Below are 16,687 nucleotides of genomic sequence, written 5' to 3' on the forward strand. Positions count from 1 at the left end.
CCAGTGCACTCTCTGGACTCACTGCACTGCATCCCCAGTGGTGCCAGTGCACTCTCTGGACTCACTGCACTGCATCCCCAGTGGTGCCAGTGCACTCTCTGGACTCACTGCACTGCATCCCCAGTGGTGCCAGTGCACTCTCTGGACTCACTGCACTGCATCCCCAGTGGTGCCAGTGCACTCTCTGGACTCACTGCACTGCATCCCCAGTGGTGCCAGTGCACTCTCTGGAGTCACTGCACTGCATCCCCAGTGGTGCCAGTGCACTCTCTGGACTCACTGCACTGCATCCCCAGTGGTGCCAGTGCACTCTCTGGACTCACTGCACTGCATCCCCAGTGGTGCCAGTGCACTCTCTGGACTCACTGCACTGCATCCCCAGTGGTGCCAGTGCACTCTCTGGACTCACTGCACTGCATCCCCAGTGGTGCCAGTGCACTCTCTGGACTCACTGCACTGCATCCCCAGTGGTGCCAGTGCACTCTCTGGACTCACTGCACTGCATCCCCAGTGGTGCCAGTGCACTCTCTGGACTCACTGCACTGCATCCCCAGTGGTGCCAGTGCACTCTCTGGACTCACTGCAGTGCATCCCCAGTTGTGCCAGTGCACTCTCTGGACTCACTGCAGTGCATCCCCAGTGGTGCCAGTGCACTCTCTGGACTCACTGCAGTGCATCCCCAGTGGTGCCAGTGCACTCTCTGGACTCACTGCACTGCATCCCCAGTGGTGCCAGTGCACTCTCTGGACTCACTGCACTGCATCCCCAGTGGTGCCAGTGCACTCTCTGGACTCACTGCACTGCATCCCCAGTGGTGCCAGTGCACTCTCTGGACTCACTGCAGTGCATCCCCAGTGGTGCCAGTGCACTCTCTGGACTCACTGCACTGCATCCCCAGTGGTGCCAGTGCACTCTCTGGACTCACTGCACTGCATCCCCAGTGGTGCCAGTGCACTCTCTGGACTCACTGCACTGCATCCCCAGTGGTGCCAGTGCACTCTCTGGACTCACTGCACTGCATCCCCAGTGGTGCCAGTGCACTCTCTGGACTCACTGCAGTGCATCCCCAGTGGTGCCAGTGCACTCTCTGGACTCACTGCACTGCATCCCCAGTGGTGCCAGTGCACTCTCTGGACTCACTGCACTGCATCCCCAGTGGTGCCAGTGCACTCTCTGGACTCACTGCAGTGCATCCCCAGTGGTGCCAGTGCACTCTCTGGACTCACTGCAGTGCATCCCCAGTGGTGCCAGTGCACTCTCTGGACTCACTGCAGTGCATCCCCAGTGGTGCCAGTTCACTCTCTGGAGTCACTGTACTGCATCCCCAGTGGTGCCAGTGCACTCTCTGGACTCACTGCAGTGCATCCCCAGTGGTGCCAGTGCACTCTCTGGACTCACTGAACTGCATCCCCAGTGGTGCCAGTGCACTCTCTGGACTCACTGCACTGCATCCCCAGTGGTGCCAGTGCACTCTCTGGAGTCACTGCAGTGCATCCCCAGTGGTGCCAGTGCACTCTCTGGACTCACTGCAGTGCATCCCCAGTGGTGCCAGTGCACTCTCTGGACTCACTGCAGTGCATCCCCAGTGGTGCCAGTGCACTCTCTGGAGTCACTGTACTGCATCCCCAGTGGTGCCAGTGCACTCTCTGGACTCACTGCAGTGCATCCCCAGTGGTGCCAGTGCACTCTCTGGACTCACTGAACTGCATCCCCAATTGATCCAGTGCACTCTCTGGACTCACTGCGCTGCATCCCCAGTGGTGCCAGTGCACTCTCTAGAGTCACTGCACTGCATCCCCAGTGGTGCCAGTGCACTCTCTGGACTCACTGCACTGCATCCCCAGTGGTGCCAGTGCACTCTCTGGAGTCACTGCAGTGCATCCCCAGTGGTGCCAGTGCACTCTGTGGACTCACTGCACTGCATCCCCAGTGGTGCCAGTGCACTCTCTGGACTCACCGCACTGCATCCAGAGTGGTGCCAGTGCACTCTCTGGACTCACTGCAGTGCATCCCCAGTGGTGCCAGTGCACTCTCTGGACTCACTGCACTGCATCCCCAGTGGTGCCAGTGCACTCTCTGGACTCACTGCACTGCATCCCCAGTGGTGCCAGTGCACTCTCTGGACTCACTGCACTGCATCCCCAGTGGTGCCAGTGCACTCTCTGGAGTCACTGCAGTGCATCCCCAGTGGTGCCAGTGCACTCTCTGGACTCACTGCACTGCATCCCCAGTGGTGCCAGTGCACTCTCTAGAGTCACTGCAGTGCATCCCCAGTGGTGCCAGTGCACTCTCTGGACTCACTGCACTGCATCCCCAGTGGTGCCAGTGCACTCTGTGGACGCACTGTACTGCATACCCAGTGGTGCCAGTGCACTCTGTCGACTCACTGCACTGCATCCCCAGTGGTGCCAGTGCACTCTCTGCACTCACTGCACTGCATCCCCAGTGGTGCCAGTGTACTCTCTGGACTCACTGCACTGCATCCCCAGTGGAGCCAGTTCACTCTCTGGACTCACTGCACTGCATCCCCAGTGGTGCCAGTGCACTCTCTGGACTCACTGCAGTGCATCCCCAGTGGTGCCAGTACACCCTCTGGACTCAGTGCAGTGCATCCCCAGTGGTGCCAGTGCACTCTCTGGACTCACTGCACTGCATCCCCAGTGGTGCCAGTGCACTCTCTGCACTCACTGCAGTGCATCCCCAGTGGTGCCAGTGCACTCTCTGGACTCACTGCACTGCATCCCCAGTGGTGCCAGTGCACTCTCTGGACTCACTGTACTGCATCCCCAGTGGTGCCAGTGCACTCTCTGGACTCACTGCAGTGCATCCCCAGTGGTGCCAGTGCACTCTCTGGACTCACTGCACTGCATCCCCAGTGGTGCCAGTGCACTCTCTGGACTCACTGCACTGCATCCCCAGTGGTGCCAGTGCACTCTCTGGACTCACTGCACTGCATCCCCAGTGGTGCCAGTGCACTCTCTGGACTCACTGCACTGCATCCCCAGTGGTGCCAGTGCACTCTCTGGAGTCACTGCAGTGCATCCCCAGTGGTGCCAGTGCACTCTCTGGACTCACTGCACTGCATCCCCAGTGGTGCCAGTGCACTCTCTGGACTCACCGCACTGCATCCAGAGTGGTGCCAGTGCACTCTCTGGACTCACTGCAGTGCATCCCCAGTGGTGCCAGTGCACTCTCTGGACTCACTGCAGTGCATCCCCAGTGGTGCCAGTGCACTCTCTGGACTCACTGCACTGCATCCCCAGTGGTGCCAGTGCACTCTCTGGACTCACTGCAGTGCATCCCCAGTGGTGCCAGTGCACTCTCTGGACTCACTGCACTGCATCCCCAGTGGTGCCAGTGCACTCTCTGGACTCACTGCAGTGCATCCCCAGTGGTGCCAGTGCACTCTCTGGACTCACTGCACTGCATCCCCAGTGGTGCCAGTGCACTCTCTGGACTCACTGCACTGCATCCCCAGTGGTGCCAGTGCACTCTCTGGAGTCACTGCACTGCATCCCCAGTGGTGCCAGTGCACTCTCTGGACTCACTGCACTGCATCCCCAGTGGTGCCAGTGCACTCTCTGGAGTCACTGCACTGCATCCCCAGTGGTGCCAGTGCACTCTCTGGACTCACTGCAGTGCATCCCCAGTGGTGCCAGTGCACCCTCTGGACTCACTGCAGTGCATCCCCAGTGGTGCCAGTGCACTCTCTGGACTCACTGCAGTGCATCCCCAGTGGTGCCAGTGCACTCTCTGGAGTTACTGCACTGCATCCCCAGTGGTGCCAGTGCACTCTCTGGACTCACTTCACTGCATCCCCAGTGGTGCCAGTGCACTCTCTGGACTCACTGCACTGCATCCCCAGTGGTGCCAGTGCACTCTCTGGACTCACTGCACTGCATCCCCAGTGGTGCCAGTGCACTCTCTGGACTCACTGCACTGCATCCCCAGTGGTGCCAGTGCACTCTCTGGACTCACTGCAGTGCATCCCCAGTGGTGCCAGTGCACTCTCTGGACTCACAGCACTGCATCCCCAGTGGTGCCAGTGCACTCTCTGGACTCACTGCACTGCATCCCCAGTGGTGCCAGTGCACTCTCTGGACTCACTGCACTGCATCCCCAGTGGTGCCAGTGCACTCTCTGGAGTCACTGCAGTGCATCCCCAGTGGTGCCAGTGCACTCTGTGGACTCACTGTACTGCATCCTCAGTGGTGCCAGTGCACTCTCTGGACTCACAGCACTGCATCCCCAGTGGTGCCATTGCACTCTCTGGACTCACTGCAGTACATCCCCAATGGTGCCAGTGTACTCTCTGCACTCACTGCAGTGCATCCCCAGTGGTGCCAGTGTACTCTCTGGACTCACTGCAGTGCATCCCCAGTGGTGCCAGTGCACTCACTGGAGTCACTGTACTGCATCCCCAGTGGTGCCAGTGCACTCTCTGGACTCACTGCACTGCATCCCCAGTGGTGTCAGTGCACTCTCTGGACTAACTGAACTGCATCCCCAATTGATCCAGTGCACTCTCTGGACTCACTGCACTGCATCCCCAGTGGTGCCAGTGCACTCTCTGGACTCACTGCAGTGCATCCCCAGTGGTGCCAGTGCACTCTGTGGACTCACTGTACTGCATCCACAGTGGTGCCAGTGCACTCTCTGGACTCACCGCACTGCATCCCCAGTGGTGCCAGTGCACTCTCTGGAGTCACTGCACTGCATCCCCAGTGGTGCCAGTGCACTCTCTGGACTCACTGCAGTGCATCCCCAGTGGTGCCAGTGCACTCTCTGGACTCACTGCACTGCATCCCCAGTGGTGCCAGTGCACTCTCTAGAGTCACTGCAGTGCATCCCCAGTGGTGCCAGTGCACTCTCTGGACTCACTGCAGTGCATCCCCAGTGGTGCCAGTGCACTCTCTGGAGTCACTGCACTGCATCCCCAGTGGTGCCAGTGCACTCTGTGGACTCACTGCACTGCATCCCCAGTGGTGCCACTGCACTCTCTGGACTCACCGCACTGCATCCCCAGTGGTGCCAGTGCACTCTCTGGACTCACTGCACTGCATCCCCAGTGGTGCCAGTGCACTCTCTGGACTCACTGCAGTGCATCCCCAGTGGTGCCAGTGCCCTCTCTGGACTTACAGCACTGCATCCCCAGTGGTGCCAGTGCACTCTCTGGACTCACTGCGCTGCATCCCCAGTGGTGCCAGTGCACTCTCTGGACTCACTGTACTGCATCCCCAGTGGTGCCAGTGCACTCTCTGGACTCACTGCAGTGCATCCCCAGTGGTGCCAGTGCACTCTCTGGACTCACTGCACTGCATCCCCAGTGGTGCCAGTGCACTCTCTGGAGTCACTGCAGTGCATCCCCAGTGGTGCCAGTGCACTCTCTGGAGTCTCTGCAGTGCATCCCCAGTGGTGCCAGTGCACTCTCTGGAGTCACTGCAGTGCATCCCCAGTGGTGCCAGTGCACTCTCTGGACTCACTGCACTGCATCCCCAGTGGTGCCAGTGCACTCTCTGGACTCACTGCACTGCATCCCCAGTGGTGCCAGTGCACTCTCTGGACTCACTGCAGTGCATCCCCAGTGGTGCCAGTGCACTCTCTGGACTCACTGCAGTGCATCCCCAGTGGTGCCAGTGCACTCTCTGGAGTCACTGTAATGCATCCCCAGTGGTGCCAGTGCACTCTCTGGACTCACTGCACTGCATCCCCAGTGGTGCCAGTGCACTCTCTGGACTCACTGCACTGCATCCCCAATTGATCCAGTGCACTCTCTGGACTCACTGCACTGCATCCCCAGTGGTGCCAGTGCACTCTCTGGAGTCACTGCAGTGCATCCCCAGTGGTGCCAGTGCACTCTCTGGACTCACTGTACTGCATCCACAGTGGTGCCAGTGCACTCTCTGGACTCACCGCACTGCATCCCCAGTGGTGCCAGTGCACTCTCTGGACTCACTGCACTGCATCCCCAGTGGTGCCAGTGCACTCTCTGGAGTCACTGCAGTGCATCCCCAGTGGTGCCAGTGCACTCTCTGGACTCACTGCACTGCATCCCCAGTGGTGCCAGTGCACTCTCTGGAGTCACTGCAGTGCATCCCCAGTGGTGCCAGTGCACTCTCTGGACTCACTGCACTGCATCCCCAGTGGTGCCAGTGCACTCTGTGGACTCACTGTACTGCATCCCCAGTGGTGCCAGTGCACTCTCTGGACTCACTGCACTGCATCCCCAGTGGTGCCAGTGCACTCTCTGGACTCACTGCACTGCATCCCCAGTGGTGCCAGTGCACTCTCTGGACTCACTGCAGTGCATCCCCAGTGGTGCCAGTGCACTCTCTGGACTCACTGCACTGCATCCCCAGTGGTGCCAGTGCACTCTCTGGACTCACTGTACTGCATCCCCAGTGGTGCCAGTGCACTCTCTGGACTCACTGCAGTGCATCCCCAGTGGTGCCAGTGCACTCTCTGGACTCACTGCACTGCATCCCCAGTGGTGCCAGTGCACTCTCTGGACTCACTGCAGTGCATCCCCAGTGGTGCCAGTGCACTCTCTGGACTCACTGCACTGCATCCCCAGTGGTGCCAGTGCACTCTCTGGACTCACTGCAGTGCATCCCCAGTGGTGCCAGTGCACTCTCTGGACTCACTGCACTGCATCCCCAGTGGTGCCAGTGCACTCTCTGGACTCACTGCACTGCATCCCCAGTGGTGCCAGTGCACTCTCTGGAGTCACTGCGCTGCATCCCCAGTGGTGCCAGTGCACTCTCTGGACTCACAGCACTGCATCCCCAGTGGTGCCAGTGCACTCTCTGGAGTCACTGCAGTGCATCCCCAGTGGTGCCAGTGCACTCTCTGGACTCACTGCACTGCATCCCCAGTGGTGCCAGTGCACTCTCTAGAGTCACTGCAGTGCATCCCCAGTGGTGCCAGTGCACTCTCTGGACTCACTGCACTGCATCCCCAGTGGTGCCAGTGCACTCTGTGGACGTCACTGTACTGCATCCCCAGTGGTGCCAGTGCACTCTCTGGACTCACTGCAGTGCATCCCCAGTGGTGCCAGTGCACTCTCTGCACTCACTGCACTGCATCCCCAGTGGTGCCAGTGCACTCTCTGGACTCACTGCACTGCATCCCCAGTGGTGCCAGTGCACTCTCTGGACTCACTGTACTGCATCCCCAGTGGTGCCAGTGCACTCTCTGGACTCACTGCAGTGCATCCCCAGTGGTGCCAGTGCACTCTCTGGACTCACTGCAGTGCATCCCCAGTGGTGCCAGTGCACTCTCTGGACTCACTGCAGTGCATCCCCAGTGGTGCCAGTGCACTCTCTGGAGTCACTGCACTGCATCCCCAGTGGTGCCAGTGCACTCTCTGGACTCACTTCACTGCATCCCCAGTGGTGCCAGTGCACTCTCTGGACTCACTGCACTGCATCCCCAGTGGTGCCAGTGCACTCTCTGGACTCACTGCACTGCATCCCCAGTGGTGCCAGTGCACTCTCTGGACTCACTGCACTGCATCCCCAGTGGTGCCAGTGCACTCTCTGGACTCACTGCAGTGCATCCCCAGTGGTGCCAGTGCACTCTCTGGACTCACTGCACTGCATCCCCAGTGGTGCCAGTGCACTCTCTGGACTCACTGCACTGCATCCCCAGTGGTGCCAGTGCACTCTCTGGACTCACTGCACTGCATCCCCAGTGGTGCCAGTGCACTCTCTGGACTCACTGCACTGCATCCCCAGTGGTGCCAGTGCACTCTCTGGACTCACTGCAGTGCATCCCCAGTGGTGCCAGTGCACTCTCTGGACTCACTGCACTGCATCCCCAGTGGTGCCAGTGCACTCTCTGGACTCACTGCACTGCATCCCCAGTGGTGCCAGTGCACTCTCTGGACTCACTGCACTGCATCCCCCAGTGCACTCTCTGGTGCATCCCCAGTGCATCCCCAGTGGTGCCAGTGCACTCTCTGGACTCACTGCAGTGCATCCCCAGTGGTGCCAGTGCACTCTCTGGACTCACTGCACTGCATCCCCAGTGGTGCCAGTGCACTCTCTGGAGTCACTGCAGTGCATCCCCAGTGGTGCCAGTGCACTCTCTGGACTCACTGCACTGCATCCCCAGTGGTGCCAGTGCACTCTCTGGAGTCACTGCACTGCATCCCCAGTGGTGCCAGTGCACTCTGTGGACTCACTGCACTGCATCCCCAGTGGTGCCACTGCACTCTCTGGACTCACTGCACTGCATCCCCAGTGGTGCCAGTGCACTCTCTGGACTCACTGCACTGCATCCCCAGTGGTGCCAGTGCACTCTCTGGACTCACTGCAGTGCATCCCCAGTGGTGCCAGTGCCCTCTCTGGACTTACAGCACTGCATCCCCAGTGGTGCCAGTGCACTCTCTGGACTCACTGCGCTGCATCCCCAGTGGTGCCAGTGCACTCTCTGGACTCACTGTACTGCATCCCCAGTGGTGCCAGTGCACTCTCTGGACTCACTGCAGTGCATCCCCAGTGGTGCCAGTGCACTCTCTGGACTCACTGCACTGCATCCCCAGTGGTGCCAGTGCACTCTCTGGAGTCACTGCAGTGCTTCCCCAGTGGTGCCAGTGCACTCTCTGGACTCACTGCACTGCATCCCCAGTGGTGCCGGTGCACTCTCTAGAGTCACTGCAGTGCATCCCCAGTGGTGCCAGTGCACTCTCTGGAGTCTCTGCAGTGCATCCCCAGTGGTGCCAGTGCACTCTCTGGACTCACTGTACTGCATCCCCAGTGGTGCCAGTGCACTCTCTGGACTCACTGCACTGCATCCCCAGTGGTGCCAGTGTACTCTCTGCACTCACTGCAGTACATCCCCAGTGGTGCCAGTGCACTCTCTGAAGTCACTGTACTGCATCCCCAGTGGTGCCAGTGCACTCTCTGGACTCAGTGCACTGCATCCCCAGTGGTGCCAGTGCACTCTCTGGACTAACTGAACTGCATCCCCAATTGATCCAGTGCACTCTCTGGACTCACTGCACTGCATCCCCAGTGGTGCCAGTGCACTCTCTGGACTCACTGTAGTGCATCCCCAGTGGTGCCAGTGCACTCTCTGGACTCACTGAACTGCATCCCCAGTGGTGCCAGTGCACTCTCTGGACTCACTGCAGTGCATCCCCAGTGGTGCCAGTGCACTCTCTGTAGTCATTGCGCTGCATCCCCAGGGGTGCCAGGGCACTCTCTGGACTCACTGCACTGCATCCCCAGTGGGGCCAGTGCACTCTCTGGAGTCATTTCAGTGCATCCCCAGTGGTGCCAGTGCACTCTCTGGAGTCTCTGCACTGCATCCCCAGTGGTGCCATGCACTCTCTGGACTCACTGCACTGCATCCCCAAGGTGCCAGTGCACTCTCTGCACTCACTACACTGCATCCCCAGTGGTGCCAGTGCACTCTCTGGACTCACTGTGCATCCCCAGTGGTGCCTGCACTCTCTGGCACTGCATCCCCAGTGGTGCCAGTGCACTCTCTGGACTCACTGCACTGCATCCCCAGTGGTGCCAGTGCACTCTCTGGACTCACTGCACTGCATCCCCAGTGGTGCCAGTGCACTCTCTGGACTCACTGCACTGCATCCCCAGTGGTGCCAGTGCACTCACTGGAGTCACTGTACTGCATCCCCAGTGGTGCCAGTGCACTCTCTGGACTCACTGCACTGCATCCCCAGTGGTGTCAGTGCACTCTCTGGACTAACTGAACTGCATCCCCAATTGATCCAGTGCACTCTCTGGACTCACTGCACTGCATCCCCAGTGGTGCCAGTGCACTCTCTGGACTCACTGCAGTGCATCCCCAGTGGTGCCAGTGCACTCTCTGGACTCACTGCACTGCATCCCCAGTGGTGCCAGTGCACTCTCTGGACTCACTGCAGTGCATCCCCAGTGGTGCCAGTGCACTCTCTGTAGTCATTGCGCTGCATCCCCAGTGGTGCCAGGGCACTCTCTGGACTCACTGCACTGCATCCCCAGTGGGGCCAGTGCACTCTCTGGAGTCATTTCAGTGCATCCCCAGTGGTGCCAGTGCACTCTCTGGACTCTTCTGCAGTGCATCCCCAGTGGTGCCAGTGCACTCTGTGGACTCACTGCACTGCATCCCCAGTGGTGCCAATGCACTCTCTGGACTCACTGAACTGCATCCCCAAGGTGCCAGTGCACTCTCTGCACTCACTGCACTGCATCCCCAGTGGTGCCAGTGCACTCTCTGGACTCACTGCAGTGCATCCCCAGTGGTGCCAGTGCACTCTCTGGACTCACAGCACTGCATCCCCAGTGGTGCCAGTGCACTCTCTGGACTCACTGCACTGCATCCCCAGTGGTGCCAGTGCACTCTCTGGACTCACTGCACTGCATCCCCAGTGGTGCCAGTGCACTCTGTGGACTCACTGTACTGCATCCTCAGTGGTGCCAGTGCACTCTCTGGACTCACAGCACTGCATCCCCAGTGGTGCCATTGCACTCTCTGGACTCACTGCAGTGCATCCCCAATGGTGCCACTGTACTCTCTGCACTCACTGCAGTGCATCCCCAGTGGTGCCAGTGTACTCTCTGGACTCACTGCAGTGCATCCCCAGTGGTGCCAGTGCACTCACTGGAGTCACTGTACTGCATCCCCAGTGGTGCCAGTGCACTCTCTGGACTCACTGCACTGCATCCCCAGTGGTGTCAGTGCACTCTCTGGACTAACTGAACTGCATCCCCAATTGATCCAGTGCACTCTCTGGACTCACTGCACTGCATCCCCAGTGGTGCCAGTGCACTCTCTGGACTCACTGCAGTGCATCCCCAGTGGTGCCAGTGCACTCTGTGGACTCACTGTACTGCATCCACAGTGGTGCCAGTGCACTCTCTGGACTCACCGCACTGCATCCCCAGTGGTGCCAGTGCACTCTCTGGACTCACTGCACTGCATCCCCAGTGGTGCCAGTGCACTCTCTGGACTCACTGCAGTGCATCCCCAGTGGTGCCAGTGCACTCTCTGGACTCACTGCACTGCATCCCCAGTGGTGCCAGTGCACTCTCTAGAGTCACTGCAGTGCATCCCCATTGGTGCCAGTGCACTCTCTGGACTCACTGCACTGCATCACCAGTGGTGCCAGTGCACTCTCTGGAGTCACTGCACTGCATCCCCAGTGGTGCCAGTGCACTCTCTGGACTCACTGTACTGCATCCCCAGTGGTGCCAGTGCACTCTCTGGACTCACCGCACTGCATCCCCAGTGGTGCCAGTGCACTCTCTGGAGTCACTGCACTGCATCCCCAGTGGTGCCAGTGCACTCTCTGGACTCACTGCAGTGCATCCCCAGTGGTGCCAGTGCACTCTCTGGAGTCACTGCAGTGCATCCCCAGTGGTGCCAGTGCACTCTCTGGACTCACTGCAGTGCATCCCCAGTGGTGCCAGTGCACTCTCTGGACTCACTGCACTGCATCCCCAGTGGTGCCAGTGCACTCTCTGGACTCACTGCACTGCATCCCCAGTGGTGCCAGTGCACTCTCTGGACTCACTGCACTGCATCCCCAGTGGTGCCAGTGCACTCTCTGGACTCACTGCACTGCATCCCCAGTGGTGCCAGTGCACTCTCTGGACTCACTGCAGTGCATCCCCAGTGGTGCCAGTGCACTCTCTGGACTCACTGCACTGCATCCCCAGTGGTGCCAGTGCACTCTCTGGACTCACTGCACTGCATCCCCAGTGGTGCCAGTGCACTCTCTGGACTCACTGTACTGCATCCCCAGTGGTGCCAGTGCACTCTCTGGACTCACTGCAGTGCATCCCCAGTGGTGCCAGTGCACTCTCTGGACTCACTGCACTGCATCACCAGTGGTGCCAGTGCACTCTCTGGAGTCACTGCAGTGCTTCCCCAGTGGTGCCAGTGCACTCTCTGGAGTCTCTGCAGTGCATCCCCAGTGGTGCCAGTGCACTCTCTGGACTCACTGCAGTGCATCCCCAGTGGTGCCAGTGCACTCTCTGGACTCACTGTACTGCATCCCCAGTGGTGCCAGTGCACTCTCTGGACTCACTGCACTGCATCCCCAGTGGTGCCAGTGCACTCTCTGCACTCACTGCAGTGCATCCCCAGTGGTGCCAGTGCACTCTCTGGACTCACTGCAGTGCATCCCCAGTGGTGCCAGTGCACTCTCTGGAGTCACTGCACTGCATCCCCAGTGGTGCCAGTGCACTCTCTGGACTCACAGAACTGCATCCCCATTGATCCAGTGCACTCTCTGGACTCACTGCACTGCATCCCCAGTGGTGCCAGTGCACTCTCTGGAGTCACTGCAGTGCATCCCCAGTGGTGCCAGTGCACTCTCTGGACTCACTGTACTGCATCCACAGTGGCGCCAGTGCACTCTCTGGACTCACCGCACTGCATCCAGAGTGGTGCCAGTGCACTCTCTGGACTCACTGCACTGCATCCCCAGTGGTGCCAGTGCACTCTCTGGAGTCACTGCAGTGCATCCCCAGTGGTGCCAGTGCACTCTCTGGACTCACTGCACTGCATCCCCAGTGGTGCCAGTGCACTCTCTAGAGTCACTGCAGTGCATCCCCAGTGGTGCCAGTGCACTCTCTGGACTCACTGCACTGCATCCCCAGTGGTGCCAGTGCACTCTGTGGACGCACTGTACTGCATCCCCAGTGGTGCCAGTGCACTCTGTCGACTCACTGCACTGCATCCCCAGTGGTGCCAGTGCACTCTCTGCACTCACTGCAGTGCATCCCCAGTGGTGCCAGTGTACTCTCTGGACTCACTGCACTGCATCCCCAGTGGAGCCAGTTCACTCTCTGGACTCACTGCACTGCATCCCCAGTGGTGCCAGTGCACTCTCTGGACTCACTGCAGTGCATCCCCAGTGGTGCCAGTACACCCTCTGGACTCAGTGCAGTGCATCCCCAGTGGTGCCAGTGCACTCTCTGGACTCACTGCACTGCATCCCCAGTGGTGCCAGTGCACTCTCTGCACTCACTGCAGTGCATCCCCAGTGGTGCCAGTGCACTCTCTGGACTCACTTCACTGCATCCCCAGTGGTGCCAGTGCACTCTCTGGACTCACTGTACTGCATCCCCAGTGGTGCCAGTGCACTCTCTGGACTCACTGCAGTGCATCCCCAGTGGTGCCAGTGCACTCTCTGCACTCACTGCACTGCATCCCCTGTGGTGCCAGTGCACTCTCTGGACTCACTGCAGTGCATCCCCAGTGGTGCCAGTGCACTCTCTGGACTCACAGCACTGCATCCCCAGTGGTGCCAGTGCACTCTCTGGACTCACTGCAGTGCATCCCCAGTGGTGCCAGTGCACTCTCTGGACTCACTGCACTGCATCCCCAGTGGTGCCAGTGCACTCTCTGGACTCACTGCACTGCATCCACAGTGGTGCCAGTGCACTCTATGTAGTCATTGCGCTGCATCCCCAGTGGTGCTAGTGCACTCTCTGGACTCACAGCACTGCATCCCCAGTGGTGCCAGTGCACTCTCTGGAGTCACTGCAGTGCATCCCCTGTGGTGCCAGTGCACTCTCTGGACTCACTGCACTGCATCCCCAGTGGTGCCAGTGCACTCTCTAGAGTCACTGCAGTGCATCCCCAGTGGTGCCAGTGCACTCTCTGGACTCACTGCACTGCATCCCCAGTGGTGCCAGTGCACTCTGTGGACGCACTGTACTGCATCCCCAGTGGTGCCAGTGCACTCTGTGGACTCACTGCACTGCATCCCCAGTGGTGCCAGTGCACTCTCTGCACTCACTGCACTGCATCCCCAGTGGTGCCAGTGTACTCTCTGGACTCACTGCACTGCATCCCCAGTGGAGCCAGTTCACTCTCTGGAGTCACTGTACTGCATCCCCAGTGGTGCCAGTGCAGTCTCTGGACTCACTGCAGTGCATCCCCAGTGGTGCCAGTGCACCCTCTGGACTCACTGCAGTGCATCCCCAGTGGTGCCAGTGCACTCTCTGGACTCACTGCAGTGCATCCCCAGTGGTGCCAGTGCACTCTCTGGAGTTACTGCACTGCATCCCCAGTGGTGCCACTGCACTCTCTGGACTCACTTCACTGCATCCCCAGTGGTGCCAGTGCACTCTCTGGACTCACTGCACTGCATCCCCAGTGGTGCCAGTGCACTCTCTGGACTCACTGCACTGCATCCCCAGTGGTGCCAGTGCACTCTCTGCACTCACTGCACTGCATCCCCAGTGGTGCCAGTGCACTCTCTGGACTCACTGCAGTGCATCCCCAGTGGTGCCAGTGCACTCTCTGGACTCACAGCACTGCATCCCCAGTGGTGCCAGTGCACTCTCTGGACTCACTGCACTGCATCCCCAGTGGTGCCAGTGCACTCTCTGGACTCACTGCACTGCATCCCCAGTGGTGCCAGTGCACTCTCTGGAGTCACTGCACTGCATCCCCAGTGGTGCCAGTGCACTCTGTGGACTCACTGTACTGCATCCCCAGTGGTGCCAGTGCACTCTCTGGACTCACCGCACTGCATCCAGAGTGGTGCCAGTGCACTCTCTGGAGTCACTGCACTGCATCCCCAGTGGTGCCAGTGCACTCTCTGGACTCACTGCAGTGCATCCCCAGTGGTGCCAGTGCACTCTCTAGAGTCACTGCAGTGCATCCCCAGTGGTGCCAGTGCACTCTCTGGACTCACTGCAGTGCATCCCCAGTGGTGCCAGTGCACTCTCTGGAGTCACTGCACTGCATCCCAGTGGTGCCAGTGCACTCTGTGGACTCACTGCACTGCATCCCCAGTGGTGCCAGTGCACTCTCTGGACTCACCGCACTGCATCCCCAGTGGTGCCAGTGCACTCTCTGGACTCACTGCACTGCATCCCCAGTGGTGCCAGTGCACTCTCTGGACTCACTGCAGTGCATCCCCAGTGGTGCCAGTGCCCTCTCTGGACTTACAGCACTGCATCCCCAGTGGTGCCAGTGCACTCTCTGGACTCACTGCACTGCATCCCCAGTGGTGCCAGTGCACTCTCTGGACTCACTGTACTGCATCCCCAGTGGTGCCAGTGCACTCTCTGGACTCACTGCAGTGCATCCCCAGTGGTGCCAGTGCACTCTCTGGACTCACTGCACTGCATCACCAGTGGTGCCAGTGCACTCTCTGGAGTCACTGCAGTGCTTCCCCAGTGGTGCCAGTGCACTCTCTGGAGTCTCTGCAGTGCATCCCCAGTGGTGCCAGTGCACTCTCTGGAGTCTCTGCAGTGCATCCCCAGTGGTGCCAGTGCACTCTGTGGACTCACTGTACTGCATCCCCAGTGGTGCCAGTGCACTCTCTGGACTCACTGCACTGCATCCCCAGTGGTGCCAGTGTACTCTCTGCACTCACTGCAGTACATCCCCAGTGGTGCCAGTGCACTCTCTGGACTCACTGCAGTGCATCCCCAGTGGTGCCAGTTCACTCTCTGAAGTCACTGTAATGCATCCCCAGTGGTGCCAGTGCACTCTCTGGACTCACAGAACTGCATCCCCAATTGATCCAGTGCACTCTCTGGACTCACTGCACTGCATCACCAGTGGTGCCAGTGCACTCTCTGGAGTCACTGCAGTGCATCCCCAGTGGTGCCAGTGCACTCTCTGGACTCACTGTACTGCATCCACAGTGGCGCCAGTGTACTCTCTGGACTCACCGCACTGCATCCAGAGTGGTGCCAGTGCACTCTCTGGACTCACTGCACTGCATCCCCAGTGGTGCCAGTGCACTCTCTGGAGTCACTGCAGTGCATCCACAGTGGTGCCAGTGCACTCTCTGGACTCACTGCACTGCATCCCCAGTGGTGCCAGTGCACTCTCTAGAGTCACTGCAGTGCATCCCCAGTGGTGCCAGTGCACTCTCTGGACTCACTGCACTGCATCCCCAGTGGTGCCAGTGCACTCTGTGGACGCACTGTACTGCATCCCCAGTGGTGCCAGTGCACTCTGTCGACTCACTGCACTGCATCCCCAGTGGTGCCAGTGCACTCTCTGCACTCACTGCAGTGCATCCCCAGTGGTGCCAGTGTACTCTCTGGACTCACTGCACTGCATCCCCAGTGGAGCCAGTTCACTCTCTGGACTCACTGCACTGCATCCCCAGTGGTGCCAGTGCACTCTCTGGACTCACTGCAGTGTATCCCCAGTGGTGCCAGTACACCCTCTGGACTCAGTGCAGTGCATCCCCAGTGGTGCCAGTGCACTCTCTGGACTCACTGCACTGCATCCCCAGTGGTGCCAGTGCACTCTCTGCACTCACTGCAGTGCATCCCCAGTGGTGCCAGTGCACTCTCTGGACTCACTTCACTGCATCCCCAGTGGTGCCAGTGCACTCTCTGGACTCACTGTACTGCATCCCCAGTGGTGCCAGTGCACTCTCTGGACTCACTGCACTGCATCCCCAGTGGTGCCAGTGCAGTCTCTGCACTCACTGCACTGCATCCCCTGTGGTGCCAGTGCACTCTCTGGACTCACTGCAGTGCATCCCCAGTGGTGCCAGTGCACTCTCCGGACTCACAGCACTGCATCCCCAGTGGTGCCAGTGCACTCTCTGGACTCACTGCAGTGCATCCCCAGTGGTGCCAGTGCACTCTCTGGACTCACTGCACTGCATCCCCAGTGGTGCCAGTGCACTCTCTGGACTCACTGCACTGCATCCACAGTGGTGCCAGTGCACTCTATGTAGTCATTGCGC

The sequence above is a fragment of the Anser cygnoides genome, chromosome W (genome assembly GCF_040182565.1).
Source record: "Anser cygnoides isolate HZ-2024a breed goose chromosome W, Taihu_goose_T2T_genome, whole genome shotgun sequence".
Taxonomy (NCBI): domain Eukaryota; kingdom Metazoa; phylum Chordata; class Aves; order Anseriformes; family Anatidae; genus Anser; species Anser cygnoides.